Source organism: Chiloscyllium punctatum, chromosome 18, assembly GCF_047496795.1.
Source record: "Chiloscyllium punctatum isolate Juve2018m chromosome 18, sChiPun1.3, whole genome shotgun sequence".
In the NCBI taxonomy this organism is placed as follows: Eukaryota; Metazoa; Chordata; class Chondrichthyes; order Orectolobiformes; family Hemiscylliidae; genus Chiloscyllium; species Chiloscyllium punctatum.
The window spans coordinates 40945918-40967776 of NC_092756.1; the positions used below are offsets into that span (position 1 = coordinate 40945918).

The window sequence follows — 21859 nt, forward strand, 5'->3', positions numbered from 1 at the left end:
TTACAGACTGGACAAAGAACTACACGAAAGACTGAAATACCTCATAGAAGAGTCACAGCACTCCATCCACTCCACCCAGGAATTCCTAAAAATCATCAAAAACACCAAAGTAGAGGAAGGGGAAGCAATGGTCTCATTCGACATAATGGCACTGTTCACCTTCATCAACATCGACCTGGCAAAGGAAACACACTTTTACAAGAGACCATCACACACACCAACCACCATCAATCACATTACCAACGAAAACATCATGAAGCTTGTGGACCTGTGCCTCACCACCCACTTCACTTTCAACAACATAGTCGACAAACAAACCCCCAATGGCCCATCCATGGGATCTCCGCTATCAGGATTCATAGCAGAAGCGGTAATGCAAAGACTAGAACAAACAGCCCTAGCAACAATCAAACCAAAATCTGGGTCCGCTACGCAGATGACACCTTTGTCATCACAAAACGAAACAAGATAGTAAAGACATTTAACATCATCAACAACACTCTCACAGGCATAAAGTTCAACAAGGAGGAAGAAACCGACAACGAACTCGCATTCCTGAAAGACACAGTAGAAAGAAAGGACAACAGAGAACTACAAACCTTTGCATACAGAAAAGCGACAAACACTGACCAAATACTTAACTGCACCAGTAACCATCCCATCATACACAAACGAAGCTGCGTCAGAACAGTATTCCAACGAGCCACCACACACTGCAGCACAGACGAACTTCGGAAAACAGAGGAAAACCACCTTTACAATGTATTCGAGAAGAACAGATACCTAAAAAAATACAGTCCACACATTCCTCAAGAACAAACCACGACAAGCAGACCAAACACAGCCAGAAACCATAAGTACCTTACCATACATCAAAGAAGTTTCAGACATGACAGCCAGACTACTAAGACCCCTCGGAATCCTAGTAGCACACAAACCCACCAACACTCTCAAACAAAAACTAACAAACTTAAAAGAACCAGAACAATCCACAGACAAAACCAACGTCATCTACAAAACTCCATGCTAGCCAAAAAAAGACACGACCTTCTCTCCCTCGTAGCCCTACACACGGATTAAAAATACCACCATTTCGACTGGGACAACACATCTATCCTGGGACAGGCTAATCAAAGACACGCCCGAGAATTCATAGAGGCCTGGCACTCCAACCACAACGCCATAAACAAACACATAGATCTCGATGCCATCTATCAACCCCTCAGAAAACGAACAGGAAATGACATCACCACAAACCCCAGGAACCCCATCGAGGAGAAAGATATAAATAGAAAGCAGGAGACAACAGCTTCGCTTTACTTGGAGGTTGCCACTGATGATGATGTTACCTAGCCAAGTAATGAAATGTCTGGATATCAAAGCTACAGCTGAGCAAGCAAACCTACCCCCTACATTTTAAATCATTTTTCATGTTTATATTGCATGAATCTGAAGTTATTGATCCACAGTTTAGTTTCCCTCCCTAAAGGTAACATGCTGATTTCTCCAGTTGTTCATAGTTCAATGTGATGCATCCAGTGTGTGCATAACGAGAGGGAGCTTGCTTCCCACATCTTGTGTTTATCTGTGCCTTATGTCCAGCATTCATCAATGGCGAGAGCAAGGGGCGAGGGCGAGACCAATATGTAAGTCTTTCCGTGCCCATGCACGGCACCCACAGCGGCAATTCTCCACTGTGCATTTACAGCCAGTTCTCAGTGCCCCTACACCCACGCCCTGCCCCTTTGAAATATCGCTATCATTTTGTGCTGTCTCGCTGTGCTCTTCTCACCAGGATGAATTACTTCTATTCAATCTCCTTCAGATTTCATCTGACAAAACGTTCATTAAGAATTCCTTTGCATAAACATGCACTTCGCAGCTCTCGTTATTTGATTTTCCTGGATGTCTTTCATACTAAAAAACGTTCACAGCAACTTGATTTGCAAAAGGAAACCGCGCTCCCTTTCATTATCCAATGCAACCTACATTTCAATACAGTTTAGTCAACAGACTCAAACCATTCTTTGAAATTTTGTAATAGTGTAAATGCGTATAAACTGATCATTAGCGTTCCAGTATCAATATGACAGTTGTGATCATCTGAAAACAGCACCACGAAAATGCCGTTGATGACAGCGACAAGAGCGGGATTCGAACCCACACGTGCAGAGCACAATGGATTAGCAGTCCATCGCCTTAACTTCTCGGCCACCTCATCACAGAGGCTGTGATGGCTATGACCATATGAATAATTGAATTGGGTAAATTATGCAGAGCAGCAGATATTTCTCCCTGGTGTTGGTAAAATGATAAATAACACAGTACGGTTCCAAGACTATGGTCTGACCCCTGGGTTGTGGGGCAAGTGCACTCCCACTGTCACACTATGCACACAGTGATCTGAACAAAAATGAGGAAATGAATATGTAACAAGGTCTGTTGAATTCTGTGAAGATTTGAAGCTTTCGGAATGAAGAACCCGAGACAGCAGGAGGTGTTCTTTCAATAAAGAGTTGGATAGAGCTCTTAAGGATAGTGGAATCAAGGGTTATGGGAATAAGGCAGGAACAGGATACAGATTGAGGATGTTCATCCATGATCATAATCAATGGTGGTGCTGGCTCGAAGGACAGAATGGCCGACACCTGCACCTGTTATCTATTGTGTATTAAATTGCCTGTGAGGAATTGTTTTCCAGACTGGAGGAGAGTGCACAGTGCTCAATGACACTATTCGGAACACCTAACTTCCGCTCAGACGTTTTTGACACGCACTTATGTACAGAACAGACAATTTCAAAATCCAAAATAAGGCTAAACTGACAATTGAACTCAACAATGCAAAAACCTTGATCTGTATCATGTTCCTGGGCCGTGCGACACCAAGTCACTGTATGATCACAGCAATACAGTGAGCAAGTGTCAGAAGGAATATGAGTGCAGTGCCAGTGCGCATGCAGGGAGCAGCAGGTGACACAAGGGGAAGTGGATTTCTCACAACAGGAACACTTCCCAAACAGTGGACTGCGGTGGAAGAATTCAGAGGGGGTTTATATTTTGGAATTTGATGCCAGAGACACAATGGAGATCTGCCATTGAGCCTATTCAAGATGAAGATTTTAAGATTGCTACAGTTGTAAAACAAAATAAAAAACTCATGGGTTAGTGAAGGCAAAAGATGAAATTGTACATTTCATCAATCTACCCATCTTTACAATAAGTACCTCACCACTTTCCTCACTCGGGGACAGAACCACTGGTGAAGATGATCATATAATCCCCGTTACTAGCCATGGAATCAGAGAAAGTCGGTTTCCCAAACGTTCAGGTAAAACAAGGAATGTGGAGGTAAGCATTAATGTGTTGCTCCTGTGCTGAAGGTGACCAGTGCACGGTATCTCTGTTCCAGTACAGTGGGCTGTGCAGTGCCGAAGGTTTAATTTTGAGCCTCACATGGAGCAGCTTCAATTTGTCGTCGTGTTGAGGGATCCGGACAGAAGGTGATATTGAGCAAAGCCAAGTTAATGGGAAAATACTCGTGTTTTTGGATTGAGAAACAACCTTTTCTGGATAATGACTCCTTGATCAACACATATACTGCAAGTGTCTAAAACGTGAAGAGACATGTGTGTAGAGAGAGCCGAAGGTGATTTTTCAGCAGATGAATAACGTTTCCCATGTGCACTGCGTTAAATTCCGGGAAAATAGATATTGAACTGGTTTCATATTACAGAGTTTGTTGCAAATTCACAAACGTTATTGCAATAATAAAAAAAAGAAATCACATAGGACGTTTGAATATTGTATTGAACTGAATTTTGGTCTGAGCATATTTTATCTGAAATGGTGTGCTGCAGAGAAGTACAGAGGGTTAACAATACAAAAGGACAGAGTCTTCTTGGTGGATTTCTTGGGTGGAGTTAAGAATGTACGAAATATACATAGCATCATGTGAATGTGGTCAAATCTTTAAAGTAGGTGTTGCGTCTCCAAGTGACGATTCAATTCCTACTCATTAGGATATCACTTCCGTCTGCAGTTATTTTACGACATCAGCTCCATTTACAGAGTTTCACATTGAATAATACGCCACACCTTACCAATCCATGAACTTTTTATACTCAGTCTTATTCAGTTGTACGTGTTCATGAAATATCTTTGTTTCTGAAGTCAACAAATTCTAAATTGTCACGCAACCACACTGACTTTCACTCAATGGTAAATTCTCTCCTTGAACGTTTGTTCGTGTATCTTTTAAAACACTGTGAAATCAGCTTCTACGTTTTATTTCTGGAAAGTCGTTCACGATTTTAATAACTCTGTTGAGTGGAAGAAACTCTCATCCAAACTTTCCTTAATCATTCACTAATGGTTTTCACTAGAAAGAGGGACTTGCCCCGATTTACTCATTCAAACCTCGCGTTATGTGAAAATCTCATTTGTTTACATCAAACTTGCGTGTTTCTGCTCCAGCATTTCCAAATCTCGTGAATAAATTCCTTCATTCTTTCTATCATCCCGTTTGTATCCTTTCTGATATTTTTATGTCCCAGTAAACAACGTCACTTGGCTTTCTAATATCTTGCTATACAGGAAACAGCGTCTGTGCTCTTTCTAACTCCTTCACATGTTTTTGGTGAAGAATGAGGACAAGGATTATAAACAATGTTCCCACTGAGAGTGACCAAAAGATTTTACAGTTACGCTATGAACTCTTTGCTTTTTAAATATGACGCCTCTATTTATAAACTCCAATAAGGTAAATTACTATCTAATCAGTTCATGAACATCGTCTCCATGGAGACGAGAATTTTCTATGTCTTCCTTTCTTCTTCCACGGAATGTCTGAAAGGTTTGTAAGGCCAACATCTCTAAATCCCCATGTCCTGAGTCAGTATCAGCTATTTCTAAAGGCGACTGAAGTTCAAATACTTGATAGGGTGTCTCCCATCATTCCAGTGCAGACTGGTTCTGGACAGTAAATGCTATCAATGAAGGCCACCGTGAATCTGAAATCAACAGTTTTCACATAGTAATTCTCGTAGCTATTGTGTATCGAATGTTCGTGTTCTTGTTCAATTTGTTCATCATTTCATGGGTCCCTGTGTTGAATTCTACTGAATGATTAATTAGTGAATGGAGATATTCCCTTCACCACTCAGTCGAAACTCCATGGAACATTGAAAGAATTTACTCATACGCTTCCAGAGGACAGTCCTGCCATTACTGGGATGAATCAGTGAAAATTGCCCACGTATCCTCAAAGGCAAGGATTTCATTTTCCATTTTAGCAGAGCATTGCAGCACTGAATCCCATGTGTGCGTTCATTAAAACCAAAACAGTTGCAGCAAGACTTTAAAACTAAGATTTTGCAATCTGCTTGCATTGTTTGTCCCAAAAATTACATTCCATATTATGGTATGTTTGTGGATGAAAGCACTTTCTGAATCTTGAGCAATTATATTTCAGTTTTGTCAAAACATTATCATTCGCTGTTCTCTCTTTCCCTTTCAGTTTCCCGTTTTATATCACGTATTTATCAGTTTATCTTAAGTTTTCAATAATTTCAATCAATCTTCCTCCTGATTACCAATCCGAGAGAATGCCACAATTTTGTCAATTTATATGCAGTGCAGCTGTAGGGCGCGGTGACCAAGTGGAAAGGCATTGGTCACGTGAAATAAAAGAAGCCGGCTGGTGGAATCTGGCTGTTCCATCACAGTCATATTTAAAACATTTAACGTAATCTTTAGCCAAATCATATTGGCAGAAAATAAGAAAACTAAAATGAAAAAATTGCTGATGTTGAAAATCAAACAAAAACAGACGTTGCTGGAATATTTCAGGACGTCTGGCAGGATCTGTGGAGAGACGGACCCAATGGATGTGAATCGTTAACTGTGATTCATCTGCACAGATGCTGCCAGCACACCTGTGATTTTACAGCAATTTCTGTTTTTGTTTCAGATTGGCAGATTTTGTCGCAGTCCATGAGAACAGAGTTCATTAGAATCAAACAGACAGCATGGATCTGGTAGTGTGAAATGAGAAAGTAATAATGAATGAGTGGAGAGTGTTGTACTGGAAAAGCACAGCAGGTCAGGCAACATTCGTGGAGCAGGAGAATGGACGATTTAGGCATAAGCCATTCATCAGGAATTAGGCTTGTGAGTCGGGCAGAGGAACAAAGCTGAAGCCAGGTGCCAACTCGCAGGCACCTCCTCCTACAGACCACGATCACAATCTCTCCTCCCCTCACCAAACTATCATCTCCCAGACCATCCACAATCTCATCACCTCTGGGCATCTCCCATCCACAACCTTCAACCTCATTGTCCATGAACCGCGCACTCCCCGATTCTACCTCCTTCCTAAGATTCACAAATCTGACTGCCCCCGTCGACCTCTTGTCACATCCTGAGCCTGTTCCATCCGAATAATCTCTTCCTACCTTGATACAATCTTCTCTTCCCAGTTCAGGAAATGCCCACTTACATTCGTGATACCTCTATGCACTTCACCTCCTCCAAGAATTTCGTTTCCCTGGCCCCCAACGCGTCATCTTCACCATGGACATCCAGTCCCTGCACAAATCCATCTGCCATGACAGAAGTCTGCAAGCCTTCCATTTCGAAATCTCACACCATCCGAACCAGTACCTTTCCACTGACTTCCTCATCCACGTGGCTTAACTGGTCCTCACAATCAACAACTTCTCTTTCCAATTCTCCCACTTCCTCCATCGAAACCCGCATAAGACCTAGCTATGCCTGCCTGTTTGTCAGATACGCGGAACTGTTCATCATTTCGCAATTACACAGGTACCATCCTCCACCTGTTCCTCCGCTACATTGATGAATGTTTGGGACCATTTGGTGCTCCAACGAGGAGGTTGAATAGCTCACCAACTTTACCAACACCTTCCACTCCGACCTCAAATTTATCCGGATCATCTTGGCAACTTCACCCATCTTCCTGGACCTCTCCATCAGCGACTCTGGCGACTGACTAATTACAGTCATATACTACAAGCCCACCAACTCCCACATGTACCTAGACTACATCTCCTCCAACCCTATCTCATGTAAGAACGCCATTCCTTATTCCCAATGCCTCCACCTCCAGCACATCTGTTCCCAGGATGACCAATTGCAGATCAGGAAGAGCCAGTTGGTCTCCTTCTTCCACGATCACAAATTGCCTTCCCACGTGGTTGACAGCGCCCTCACGTTCATCACCTCCATTTCACACACCACCACCCTTGAAGCCATGCCTCTCAACGCAACAAGGACAGAACCACCTGGTGCTCACCTTACACCCCCATCAAACTGCGCATAAACGCATCATATTCTACCACTGATGCCACCTCCAAACAGACACCACCACCAGAGATATATTTCGCTGCCCAGCCCTGCCAACATTCTGTAAAGACCATTCCCTTAATGAACCATTCTTCAGGTCCACACATCCCCCCACCAGCCCACAACCCTCTCCCGGCACCTTTCACTGCCACCAAAGGAAGAGTGAAACTAGCACCCACACCACTCCCCTCACCTCAGCCAAGGCCAGAATGGACCATTCCCCATCCATTAGAAATTCACCTGTACAGCTACCAATGTCATCTACTGAATCCGTTGCGCCCAGTGTGGTCTCCTCTACATCAGGGAGACAGGAAACGTTCTTGCAGATCATTTCAGAGAACATCTCTGCGACACCCGCACCCACCAACTTCACCGTCCTGTGGCTGAACACTTCAACTCCCCCTCCTACCCCATCAAAGACATCCAGGTCTTGAACCTCACCACTGCCAAACCGATACCACCCAACGCCTGGAGGAGGAAAACTACACCTACCGGCTTGGGACCCTAACACCACACGTGATAAATGTGAATTTGAACAGTTACCTCATTTCCCCTCCACCAAGCCCAAGCCTTCAACTCCCCACGGCCCTCTCAGCCCAATCCATCACTGCAATATCTGACCTAATTTCTTCTCCCTCCTATTCATCTATCTATTGCTTTCCAGCTATTTCCCCTCAACCCCACACCATTTATATTTATCTCTCAGCCCGACTCACATGCCTTATTCGAGATTAAGGGTTTAAGCCTGAAACCTGAATTCTCTTGCGCCTCGGGTGCTACCAGATCTCCTGTGCTTTTATAGCATCACACTACCAACTCTGATCTCCAGCATCTGCAGTCCTTACTTTATCCTTGGAATTATCAATTACCTTAGAGTGAATATACCCCTCGATTGCAGTGATCACAGTGTGACTGAGTTTTCCATTTATTTTGGGTGAGGGCAGGCTGGATCTGAAACGAGCGCTTAATATCTAAACAACGGGAATGGTATCAGATCGCAAAGTTTGGGTGGACTGAAGTGAAGTGGAAAATTATGTCAGAAGATGGGTCAGTACAACTGCATCACATCACCCAGACTGTAAATGACAAGCAGAGATAGAAAATCAACTTCAGTGTGGGCACAATGACAGGTAAAGTGGAAAGGAGACAATAGAAGACACTCAGGTGCAGTGGAATTAGTTATGTGAAAGGATTCGACATATTAGCTCCACCTTTACATGTGGACTGCCCTCACATTGGACAAAGGAATTTCCTGCAGTATAACGGCGATATTTGCCTGTGACATCACAATGCTGAGAGACACTGACATAGTTTCTTCTGTAGCAGCGTGGCCTCGTAAAAGCATGATCGTCCCATCAACCAGAATTCAATACTTCAAAGCTCTCCTCTGCGCTGTACAACTTATTTGCTGCTCCTGTAGTCAGATCTTAATCGCTTCACTGTGTATCTTCTTCTGCTTCCTGCTTCATGGAAACACTTGAAACGTGAACAATTCCACTTTCCACTTTCACCAATCTTTTGCAACTCCCTAGTTAGCACAGGTACGAGTGACCGCTTGGCCTTCTCGAGCGCTCTCACTCTGGTATGATCTGAATGATAAAGTGGACTGTGTCTGATCTGCAGAATGTCCCCACGCGGGACAGTGCTGTTTATTCCATCCCCAGGGACTGAGGTGTCTCTATTGGCAGAATATTCAGCCATTTCCCTCCACTTGCAGGCATTATGATGGGATGTAAATGCGGATATGCTCTGAAGCTTCCTCTCACGGGTTCAGCCAGGTGCAAGAGCCCTGCTGGAGCTTATCAACTTTGATTGCGAACTTCCTCCAAATATCATTTATTTGAGAGAAAGAGAAAGGCGCTGAGCTAGTGGGAAAGAGAGAAATGGGCCGTGGACTCTCTTCCCTCAGTAAAATGCAAATAAGTGCATTTTTGTGCTGCCCATTTGATGTTCAGAATCAGTCTTCGCAGAACAATCCAGCAGAAAGGCTTTTGATTCACAGGCGTCGGTTTCTTTGCTGCAATCGGACTTCAGTTAACATCTGAGTCCCAACTGTCCCAGATGAAGCGACTCCGAATGAAACCCTCACTCACTGAGAACCAACCCCACAGCCAGGTGCTACGGGGCTGCAGGCAGTCCAAAGCGGAAAAGAGGATTAAAAACGAGCCATTATTTCTCCCTCAGCCACTCGGTCACAGAGACAGACAGAGGGACGGCAGAGACGTGTGACGTCATTCACGTGCCGACAGAAGCCGTTCAGCCCATCGAGTCCATGGTAAATCTCTATCGCTTGCTTCTCTCTGAGGTTATTCATCATCAGTGCTGCTTGTTCTAATATGAATGAACTGTATCTGTGTCGAAATGCTGTCTCCAACATACTGAACCACATGTCATTCACGGCTGTTCATTTCACTGGAGGACCCTGCTGTGTGACACAGCGTGGGGAAGAACTGCAAGGCTGTTAAAATAATGACTGCAGATGCTGGAAACCACATTCTGGATTAGTGGTGCTGGAAGAGCACAGCAGTTCAGGCAGCATCCGTGTATCTTCGAAATCGACGTTTCGGGCAAAAGCCCTTCATCAGGAATAAAGGCAGTGAGCCTGAAGCGTGGAGAGATAAAGCTAGAGGAGGGTGAGGGTGGGGGGAAAGTAGCATAGAGTACAATGGGTGAGTGGGGGAGGGGATTAAGGTGATAGGTCAAGGAGGAGAGGGTGGAGTGAATCGGTGGAACAGGAGATAGGCAGGTAGGACAAGTCCGGCTAAGTCATGGGGACAGTGCTGAGCTGGAAGTTTAGAACTAGTGTGAGGTGGGGGAAGGGGAAATGAGGAAACTGTTGAAGTCCACATTGATGCCCTGGGGTTGAAGTTTTCCGAGGTGGAAGATGAGTCGTTCTTCCTCCAGGCATCTGGTGGTGAGTGAGCAGCGGTGAAGGAGGCCCAGGACCTCCATGTCCTAGGCAGAGTGCGAGGGGGAGTTGAAATGTTGGGCCACGGAGCGGTGTGATTGATTGGCGTGGTTGTCCTGGAGATGTTCCTTAAAGCGCTCTGCTAGGACGCGCCCAGTCTCCCCAATGTAGAGGAGACCGCATCGGGAGCAACGAATACAATAAATGATATTAGTGGATGTGCAAATAAAACTTTGATGGATGTGGAAGGCTCCTTTCGGGCCTTGGATAGAGGTGAGGGAGGAGGTGTGGGCGCAGGCTTTCCAGTTCCTGCCGTGGCAGGGGAAAGTGCCAGGATTGGAGGGTGGGTTGTAGGGGGCGTGGACCTGACCAAGTAGTCACGAAGGGAACGGTCTTTGCGGAAGGCAGAAAGGGTTGGGGAGGGAAATATATCCCTGGTGATGGGGTCTGTTTAGACGTAGTGGAAATGTCGGTGGATGATTTGGTTTATGAGAAGGTTGGTAGGGTGGAAGATGAGTACCAGGGGCGTTCTGTCCTTGTTACGGTTGGAGGGGTGTGCTCTGAGGGTGGAGGTGCGGGATGTAGACGAGATGCGTTGGATGGCATCTTAAACCACGTTGGAAGGGAAATTGCCGTCTCGAAAGAAGGAGGCCATCTGCTGTGTTTTGTGGTGGAACTGGTCCTCCTGGGAGTAGATCCAGCGAAGGCGGAGGAATTGGGAATATGGGATGGCATTTTTGCAAGAGGTAGGTTGGGAAGAGGTGTGGAAGTGGTAGGGTGGGAAGAGGTTTGAATCAGGTCAAATCTCCGTCACATTCGTGACTGTTGTTCTTATGTTTATTTCTCTTCGACGTGTTCTGAAGTAACACAGTGAGGGATCAATTACTGTTGTCAGACATACATGTAGGGGCGTAATAAATGCTGAAGTTGTGAGATTCGAGCAGTGTTTATTAACATCGACCATTCACTGTTCGAAGCTCAGGCTCAGGAATTTGACAGAGAGCGAATTTGAGCAAAGGTTGAGCCGGGGCGTTTACCCCATGATGTAACACGAGTTTCTGTGGTTGCTTTGTCGTTCTCCTCATTTCTGTGTCTTGCATCATTGAGGATTTTGAAGTTGTCCCCTCTATATAAAAGGCCCGTGCTTATGCAACATTGTACAAAAGATGCAGTCCAATAACAGCCGATGCTAATTCTGTCTACTTATCCAGATATTGACCCCTGGAAACAGCGCTGTGCACTCTCCTCGAGTCTGGAAAACAACTTCCTCACATATAATGCTACATTCTCGCTCTCATAGTGCTGTTCATTTCATCGGCTTCTGTTTTTCACAGAATCCGATTCAATCGATCTTGTCACTGTGTCATTTCTTTCCATGTGGTCAGATCTTGTGAACAGAATATCACAGTGGGAGTGCCCTGGGCCCATAACCCAGAAGTCAGACCATACTCAGGGAACCGTATTCTGGTCTTGATCATTTCATGAACACCAGGAAGAGATATCTATGCTCTTCAAAATTTAATTACCTGTTTTAAGAAGAAAGGTAAACAGTTCCTGGTTCCTGCTTTTGTTACCACACGGACCAAGATTGTAAATGCTGGAACCAGTCGAGACTGTCCGCTCTCCCACATCCAACTTATCCCCAGGTTGTGTTAAGATGATGGTCTGAATCGCTTCCTTCTCTTCCCTGTCACTCTAGGATGATGTGAGCTGTGAAATCTTTGACGTGAAGTGGAGACAACGTGGAAAAATGTATACACAGCAGGTGCGTGAGCGACGGGACTCGCTGCAGTAACATCCCATGCTGATTCAGACAGCAGAAGCCTCCCTGTGACTTCGAGAAGCACAGACACTGTTCCCGAATAATGGGGAGAGATTCACTCTTTCCTCACAGTTCTGCATTTTCTAGCTCTCTCCAGTGGCATTATTTGGACAATGGTTCCAAAAAGAAAATGATTTCTTGTGCATGCACGATCTCCCTTTTCTACACCTTTCCAGAATTCCCATACTTCCCACTCCCGCCAGCCCCCTACCCCGCTCCACACACCCATGTTTGATAGGGAGCTAGAGATCGCGTTCAAGCTGCTCGACACTAATACTGCGTGACAATGGAGGATGAGTTCGTCCAGTTCTCAATGAAGATCGCCCTGTTCCGGGAAAGCAGCTAGCACAGCCTCCTGGGAGAAGCGAGTCAGAATGGAAAGGTGCTGTTATTAAATCTCTGTGCTTCTTTCACTCCGAAACAGCAGAAATAGCCTTAGTTAACCAAAAACTCACCTGATTTCTGGTTACCACGTCTGGCGCCGTTCTGGCTCGTTTGTCTCGGGTGTGACATTGCTTCAGACAGGTGACATATGTGCGAGAGCTCTCGCGTTCACATTGCGGATGAGCCTTGGAATTTTGCACAATACTTCATTTTTGACTGTGAAGATATGATTTCGATGAGATCGGTTTCAGATAAAGATTCCAAAGCTTGAAAACATACACAAGCAAGTTCAAGAACCGCTTCTTCTCGGCCATTGCTGCTCTGAGAAATGGATTGTATAACTTGAAATAATGCTGAACTTGCCAATGTGGATTTTGCTGAGCGCACGTCCGATACGGAGTAACCTGAATTCCTAAGTCTGGCCAAATTTTGCTTTCCTCACGCTGTGATCTGCATGTCCTTGATGACTATGATCCGACTTTACCATCGCAAACAACGCTTTCCACTGTACTTAGGTCCATGTGACAATCAATCAATCAAAACACAGTCATTTCCTCATTGCGTGGAGCCAGCAGAGCGCAGGTGGGCTGCATGGCCTCAGTCTGCAGTGTGACACATTTTGTGATTCTGATTGAAATTGCAAATAAAACAGCAGAATTGGGGAAGTTACACGGTGGTTATATTGACACAGCCGGGACACATATGTGCCACAGTGTATCACACAATAACAGTGAAGATATTTTAACGTCATCCTCGAAGGTACATGCTACAAAAACCTGAAGACTACGGGAAACCGCTGTGGTCAGCGATAACAGAGCGGCCCAAAGGGATTGTGGTGGGCGCATAATCCAGAAATTAATGAATGAAAAGCATCCTCTGCTCGATGACAATTCCAGCTTTCAGTGTGTGTACTGCAACTGGCAGAATTTCGCTATAACAGTGCTCCGTTCTTCACATTACATATTGATGAGCCATCTCCATCCTGTCACTCAATGATATCTGAAATAGATACAACCGCCACATTTATGCATTTGAGGAAACACATGTTTGAAGTTATGGAAGATTTTTTTGCTGTTCTCTGTAGGTCTGTTATGAAGTGATTCGTAAAGTCACTTGACTGAGCTGGGAATACACTGGCGAAGGTGAGAGAAATCAGTTGGTGTGTGGGCCATACCCCTGACGCCTTGCAGTTATTCCCCACGCTGTGTCACACAGCAGGGTCCTCCGGTGAAATGAACAGTCATGAACGACATGTGGATCAGTATGTTGGACACAGCATTTCAACACAGACACAGTTTCCTATTATTACAACAAGCACCACTGATGATGAATACCCTCAGAGAGAAGCAAGTGACAGAGATTGATCGTGGACTCGATTGTCTGAACGGCTTCTGTCGGCACGTGAATGACGTCACACGTCTCTGCCGTCCCTCTCCTTGTCTCTGTGACAGAGTGGCTGAGGGAGAAATAATGGCTCGTTTCTAATCCTTCATTCCGCTTTGGACTCCCTGCAGACCCGCAGCTCCTGGCTGTGGGGATGGTTCTCAGTGAGTGAGGGTTTCATTCGGAGTCGCTTCATCTGGGACAGTTGGGACTCAGATGTTAACTGATGCCTGATTGCAGCAATGAAAACGACGCCTCTGAAACAAAAGCCTTTCAGCAGGATTGGTCCGCGAAGATTGATTCTGAACATCAAATGGGCAGCACAAAAATGCACTTATTTGCAATTTACTGAGGGAAGAGAGTCCACGGCCCATTTCTCTCTTTCCCACCAGCTTAGCACCTTTCTCTCTCTCTCAAATAAATGATATTTGGAGGAAGTTCGCAATCAAAGTTGCTAAGTTCCAGCAGGGCTCTTGCACCTGGCTGTGCCTGTGAGAGGAAGCTTCAGAGCATATCCGCACTTACATCCCCTCATAATGCCTACAAGTGGAGGTAAATGGCTGAATACTCTGCCAATAGAGACAGCTCAGTCCCCGGGGATGGGATAAACAGCACCGTCTCGGTGGGGACATTCTGCAGATCAGACACAGTCCACTTTATCATTCAAATCATACCAGAGTGAGAGCGCTCGAGAAGGCCAAGCGGTCACTCGTACATGTGCCAACTCGGGAGTTGCAAAAGATTGGTGAAAGTGGAAAGTGGATTTGTTCACGTTTCAAGTGTTTCCTTGAAGCAGATAGCAGAAGAAGATACACAGTGAAGCGATTGAGATCTAACTACAGGGGCAGCAAATAAGTTGTACAGCGCAGAGGAGAGCTTTGAAGTATTGAATTCTGGTTAATGGGACAATCATGCTTTCACTAGGCTACGCTGCTACAGAAGAAACTATGTCAGTGTCTCTCAGCATTGTGATGTCACAGGCAAATGTCGCCGTTACACTGCAAGAAATTCCTTTTTCCAATGTGAGGGCAGACCATATGTAAAGTAGCTTGAATATCGAATCATTTGACAGAAATTGTTCCACTGCACCTCAGTGTGTTCTATTGTTTCCTTTCCACTTTACCTGTCATTGTGCCTGCACTGAAGTTGATTTTCGACTTGTGCGAGTCTTTTACAATCTGGACAATGTGATGCAGTTGTACGGACCCATCTTCTGGCAGTATTCCACTTCACTTCAGCCCGCCCTAACTTCGCGATCTGATACATTCCAGTTGTTTAGGTGTTAAGTGCTCATCTCAGACCCAGCCTGCCCTCACCCAAAATAAATGGAAAGCTCAGTCACAATTTGATCACTGCAATCGAGGGATATCTTCATTCCAAGGTTATTGATAATTCCAATGATAATGTTAGGACTTCAGATGCTGGAGATCAGAGTTGGTAGTGTGATGCTGAAAAAGCACAGCAGATCAGGTAACATCCGAGGATCCGGATAATTCCGGTTTCAGGCTTAAGCCCTTCATCAGGAATAAGGCTTATGAGTCAGGGCTGAGAGATAAATGGAAGTGGTGTGTGGTTGAGGGGAAAGAGCTGGAAAGCAATAGATGGATGAATAGGAGGGAGAAGATAATGGGTCAGAAGTGGCAGTGATGCAATGGGTCGAGAGGGCGGTGGCGAGCTGAAGGCTTATGCTTGGGGGAAATGAGGAAACTGTTCGAATTCACATTTATCCCGTGTGGTGTAAGGGTCCCAAGGCAGAATGTTTGGCATTCCTCTTCCAGGCGTAGGGTGGTAACGGTTTATCAGTGGAGGAGGTCCAGTACCTGCAAGCCTTTGATGGGGTAGGAGGGGGAGTTGAAGTGCTCAGCCACGGGACGGTGAAGTTGTTGAGTGCGGGTGTCCCAGAGATATTCTCTGAAATGATCTGCAAGAAGGTATCCTGTCTCCCTGATGTCGAGAAGACCACACTGGGCGCAACGGATGCAGTGGATGACATTGATAGCTGTACATGTGAATTTACAACGGATGTGGAATGATCCCTTCGGGCCTTTGTTGTAGATGAGGAGAGTTGTGTGGGTGCTAGTTTCACCCTTCATTTGGTGGCAGTCAAAGGTGCCAGGAGACTGTTATGGGCTGGTGGGGGGAAGTGTCGACCTGAAGTGGGGGACATGAAGGGAATGTTCTTTCCGGAGTGCTGGCAGAGCTGGGTAGCGAAATATATCTCTGGTGGTGGTGTCTGTTTGGAGGTGGCACCCAGTGGCAGAATATGATGCGTTTTATGCGGAGGTTGGTGGGGTGGGAGGTGAGCACCAGGAAGCTCTGTTCTTGTTGTGTTGAGAGGCGTGGGGTTCAAGGGTGGTGGTGCGTGAAGTGGAGGCGATGCACTGGAGGGCATTGTCAACCAACCTGGACAGGTAATTTGTGACCGTGGATGAAGGAGACCAACTGGGAATCTCTGAGGTGTAATTGGTCATCCTTCGATCAGATGTGTTGGAAGCGGTGGAATTGGGAATAAGGAATGTCGTTTTTACACGGGATAGGGTTGGAGGAGATGTAGTCTACACACCTTTGGGAGTCGGTGGGCTTGTAGTATATGTCTTTAATTAGTCAGTCGCCAGAGACGGTGATGGAGATGTCGAGGAAGGCTAAGGAAGTTGCCAAGATGATCCGGATAAATTTGAAGTCCGTGTGGAAGGTTTTTGTAAAGTTGCTGAGCTATTGAACCTCTTCGTTGGAGCACTAAGTGGCGCTAATACATTCATCAATGTAGCTGAGGAACAGGTGTTGGATGGTGCCTGTGTAACTGCGAAAGATGGACAGTTCCGCGCATCTGACAAACAGGCAGGCATAGCTAGGTCCTCTGCGGGTGCCCATGGCTATCACCGTCGTTGGAGGAAGTGGGAGAATTGGAAAGAGAAGTTGTTGATTGTGAGGACCAGTTCAGTCAGGTGGGTGAGGATGTCGGTGGAAGGGTTCTCGTTGGGATGGTGTGACATTAAGAAATGGAAGGCTGGCAGACTTCTGTCATTGCAGATGGATTTGTACAGGGACTGGATGCCCATGGTGAATATGGCGTGTTGAGGGCCAGGGAAACGAAATTCTTGGAGGAGGTGAAGTGCATAGGGGTGTCACGACTGTAAGTGGGCATTTCCTGAACTGGGGAGATAGGATTGTGTCCATGTAGGAAGAGAATATTCGGATGGGACAGGCTCAGGATGAGACAATAGGTCGACTGGGGCAGTCAGGTTTGTCAATCTTAGGAAGGAGGTAGAATCGAGGAGTGCGCAGTTCACGGACAATGAGGTTTGAGGTTGTGGATGGAAGATGCCCAGAGGTGATGAGATTGTGGATGGTCTGGGAGATGATAGTTTGGTGAGGGGAGGAGAGTTTGTGATCGTGGTCTGTAGGAGGAGGGGCCTGCGAGTTTGTGCCTGGCTTCAGCTTTGTTCCTCTGCCCGACTCACAAGCCTAATTCCTGATGAATGGCTTATGCCTAAATCGTCCATTCTCCTGCTCTTCGGATGTTGCCTGAACTGCTGTACTTTTCCAGTACAACACTCTCCACTCATTCATTATTACTGTCTCATTTCACACCACCAGATCCATGCTGTCTCTTTGATTCTAATGAGCACAGTTCTCATGAACTGCGACAAAATCTGCCAATCTGAAACAAAAACAGAAATTGCTGTAAAATCACAGGTGTGCTGGCAGCATCTGTGCAGATGAATCAGTTAACGTTTCACATCCATTGGGTCCGTCTGTCCACAGATGCTGCCAGACGTCCTGAAATATTCCAGCAACGACTGTTTTGTTTGATTTTCAATATCAGCAATTTTTTAGATTTTGTATTCTTATTTTCTGCCAATATGATTTGGCTAAAGATTATGTTAAATATTTTGAATATGACGACGATGGAATGGCAAGATTCCACCAGCTCGCTACTGCTACTTGGTTCACGTGACCAATGCCTTTCCACTTTGTCACCGCGCCCTAAAGCTGCACCTCATATAAATTGACAAAATTGTGGCATTCTCTCGGATTGGTAATCAGGAGCGAGATTGATTGAAATTATTGAAAACTTAAGATAAACTGATAAAATACAGGATATAAAACGGGAAACTGAAAGGGAAACAGAGAACGGCGAATGATAATGTTTTGACAAAACTGAAATATAACTGCTCAAGACTCAGAAAGTGCTTTCATCCACAAACATGCGAGAATGTGGAATGTAATTTTTGGGACAACCAATGCAAGCAGATTGCAAAATCTTAGTTTTAAAGTCTTGCTGCAACTGTTTTTGTTTTAATGAAAGAACCCATGGGATTCGGTGCTGTAATGATATCCGAAAATAGAAAAGGAAATCCTTGCCTTCGAGGGTACGTGGGGAATGTTCACTGATTCATCTCAGTAATGGCAGGACTGTCATCTGGAAGCATATGAGTAAAATCTTTCAGTGTTCCATGGAGTTTCGAACGAGTGGTGAAGGGAATGTCTCCATTCACAAATTAATCATTCAGTAGAATTCAATACAGGGACCCATGAAATGATGAACAAATTGAACAAGTACACGGACATACGATACACAATATCTACGAGAATTACTCTGTGAAAACTGTTGATTTCAGATCAACGGTGGTCTTTGGTGATGGCATTTGCTGTCCAGAACCAATCTGCACTGGAATGACGGGAAACACACTATGAAGTACTTGAACTTCAGTCACCTTTAGAAATAGCTAAGACTGACTCAGGACACGGGGATATAGAGATGTTGGCCTTACAAACCTTTCAGACATCACGTGGAAGAATAAAGGAAGTGATCGATAATGTTCGTCTCCAAAGACGATGTTCATGAACTGGATAGATAGTAATTAACCTTATTGGAGTTTATAAATGGAGACGTCATATTTAAAAAGCAAAGAGTTCATAGTGTAACTGTAAAATCTTTTGGTCACACTCAGTGCGAACATTGTGTGTAATCCTTGTCCTCATTCTCCACCAAAAACATGTGAAGAAGTTAGAAAGGGCACAGACGCTGTTTCCTGGATAGCAAGATATTAGAAAGCTAAGTGACGTTGTTTACTGAGACATAAAATTATCAGAAAAGATACAACCGGTTTCATCGTGATGATAGAAAGAATAAAGGAGTTTATTCACGAGATTCGGAAATGCCGGAGCAAAAACACGCAAATTTGATTTAAACAAATGAGATTTTCACATAACCCAAGGTGTGAATGAGTAAATCGGGGTAAGTCCATCTTTCGAGTGAATGAAGAACTTTCGTTATAGCTTCAAAACCATTACTGAGTGATGAAGAAAAGTTTGGATGAGAGTTTCTTCCACTCAATAGAGTTTTTTTCAATCGTGAACAACTTTACAGAAATAAAACGTAGAAGCTGACTTCAGAGTGTTTTAAAAGATACACGAACAAACGTACAAGGAGAGAATTTACCATTGAGTAAAAGTCAGTGTGGTTGCGTAACAATTTCGAATTTGTTGACTTCAAACACAAATACATTTCATAAACATGTACAACTGAATAAGACTGAGTATAACAAATTCATGGATTGGTAAGGTGTGACGTATTATTCAAGGTGAAACTCTGTCAATGGAGCACATGTCCTAAAATAACTGCAGACAGAAGTTATATCCTAATGAGTAGGAATTGAATCGTCACTTTGAGATGCAACACCTACTTTAAAGATTTGACCACATTCACATGATGTTATGGATATTTCGTACATTCTTAACTCCACCCAAGAAATCCACCAAGAAGACTCTGTCATTTTGTGTTGTTAACCCCCTGTATTTCTCTGCAGCACGCCATTTACGATAAAATATGCTCAGACCAAAATTCAATTCGATACAATATTCAAACGGTCCTATGTGATTTCTTTTTTTTAATCATTGCAATAACCTATGTGAGTTTGCAACAAACTCTGTCCATGAAACCAGTTCAACATCTATTTTCCCGGAATTTAAAGCAGTGCACATGGGAAACGTTATCCATCTGCTGAAAAATCATCCTTGGCTCTTTCTCCACATCCGTCTCTTCACGTTTTAGATACTTGCAGTATGTTTGTTGATCAAGGAGTCATTATCCAGAAAAGGTCGTTTCTCAACCCACAAACACGGGTATTTTCCCATAAACTTGGCTTTGCTCAATATCACCTTCAATCCGTACCCCGCAACACGACGACAAATTGAAGCTGCGCCATGTGAGACTCAAACTTAAAACTTCGGCACAGCACAGCCCACTATACTGGAACAGAGATACTGTGCACTGGTCACCTTCAGCACAGGAGCAACACATTAATGCTTACCTCTACATTCCTGGTTTTACTTTAACCTTTGGGAAACCAAGTTTCTCTGATTCCATGGCTAGTAACGTGGATTATATGATCATCTTCACCAGTGGTTCTGTCCCCGAGTGAGGAAAGTGGTGAGGTACTCATTGTAAAGATGGGTAGATTGATGAAATGTACAATTTCATGTTTTGCCTTCAATAAACGATGAGCTTTTTATTTTGTTTTGCATCTGTAGAAATCTTAAAATCCTCATCTTGAGCAGACTCAATGGCAGATCTCCATTGTGTCTCTGGCATTAAATTTCAAAGTGTAAACCCCCCCTGAATTATTCCACCGCAGTCCGCTGTTTGGCAAGTGTTCCTGTTGAGTTAAATGCACTTCCGTGTGTGTCACCTGCTGCTCCCAGCATGCGCTCTGACACTGCACTCATTTTCCTTCTGACACTTGTTCACTGTGTTGCTGTGATCATACAGTGACTTGGTGTCGCACGGCCCAGGAAAATGATACAGATCAAGGTTTTAGCATTGTTGAGTTCAATTGTCAGTTTAGCGTTATTTTGGATTTTTAAATTGTCTGTTCTGTACAAAAGTGCGTGTCAAAAACATCTGAGCAGAAGTTAGGTGTTCCGAATAATGACATTGAGCACTATGCACTCTCCTCCAGTCTGGAAAACAATTCCTCACAGGTAATGTAATAGACAATACACACAGTTGCAGGAGTAGGCCATTCTGCCCTTCGACCCGGCACCACCATTCATTATGATCATGGCTGAACATCCTCAATCTGTATCCTGTTCCTGCCTTAGTCCCATAACCCATGATTCCACTATCCTTAAGAGCTCTATACAACGCTGTATTGAAAGAAAACCTCCTGCTTTCTCGGGTTCTTCATTCCGTTGACTTCAAATCTTCACAGAATTCAACAGACCTTCTTACATATTCATTTCCTCATTTTTGTTCAGATCACTGTGTGTAGAGTGTGACAATGGGAGTGCACTTGCATCAGAACCCAGAGATCAGACCATATTCCTGGAACTGTACTGTGTTATTTATCATTTCACCAACACCAGGGAGAAATATCTGCTGCTCTGCATAATTTACGCAATTCAATTATTCATAAGTTCATCCTCACCCCCACATTGGTGACGTGATGGCCGCGAGGTTAAGGCGATGGTCGACTCATCCATTGTGCTCTGCACGCGTGGGTTCGAATCTCACTGTCATCGACTGTTCTCCAATGGCCACAGATGTTGTATTGAAATCGGGAATCCAATGGTCAGTTTATCTGTATCAACGCTATTATGCAATCCCAAAGCATGGTTTGACCCTGTTGACTAAACTGCATTGAAATGTCGGTTGCCTTGGGATAATGAAAAAGAGCGTGATTGTCTTTTTCATGTCAAGTTGCTGTGAACGTTTTTCCGTTTGAAAGACATCCAGGAAAATCAAATAACGAGAGCTGCGAAGTGCATGTTTATGCAAAGGGATTCTTAATGAATCTTTTGTCAGATGAAATCTGGAGGAAGTTGAGTAGAAGTTATTCATCCTGGTGAGAAGAGCACAGCGAGACAACAAAAAATAATGGAGATACTTCAAAAGGGGCAGGACGTGGGTTTAGGGGCACTGAGAACTGGCTGTAAATGCACAGTGGAGAATTGCCGCTGTGGGTGCCGTGCATGGGCACGGAGAGACTTCCA

The 21859-nt window shown here is 44.5% G+C and overlaps 1 long non-coding RNA gene and 1 other non-coding gene across 2 annotated transcripts in view; both read right to left on the minus strand.

Moving 5' to 3' along the window:
- LOC140489145 (uncharacterized) overlaps window positions 1-21859 on the minus strand; it is a 323165-nt gene that overhangs the window by 167512 nt on the left and 133794 nt on the right. The gene's annotated exons all lie outside the window — the stretch shown is intronic.
- trnas-gcu (transfer RNA serine (anticodon GCU)) lies at window positions 2140-2221 on the minus strand. Its single transcript has one exon. It is a non-coding gene; the product is annotated as a tRNA-Ser (tRNA).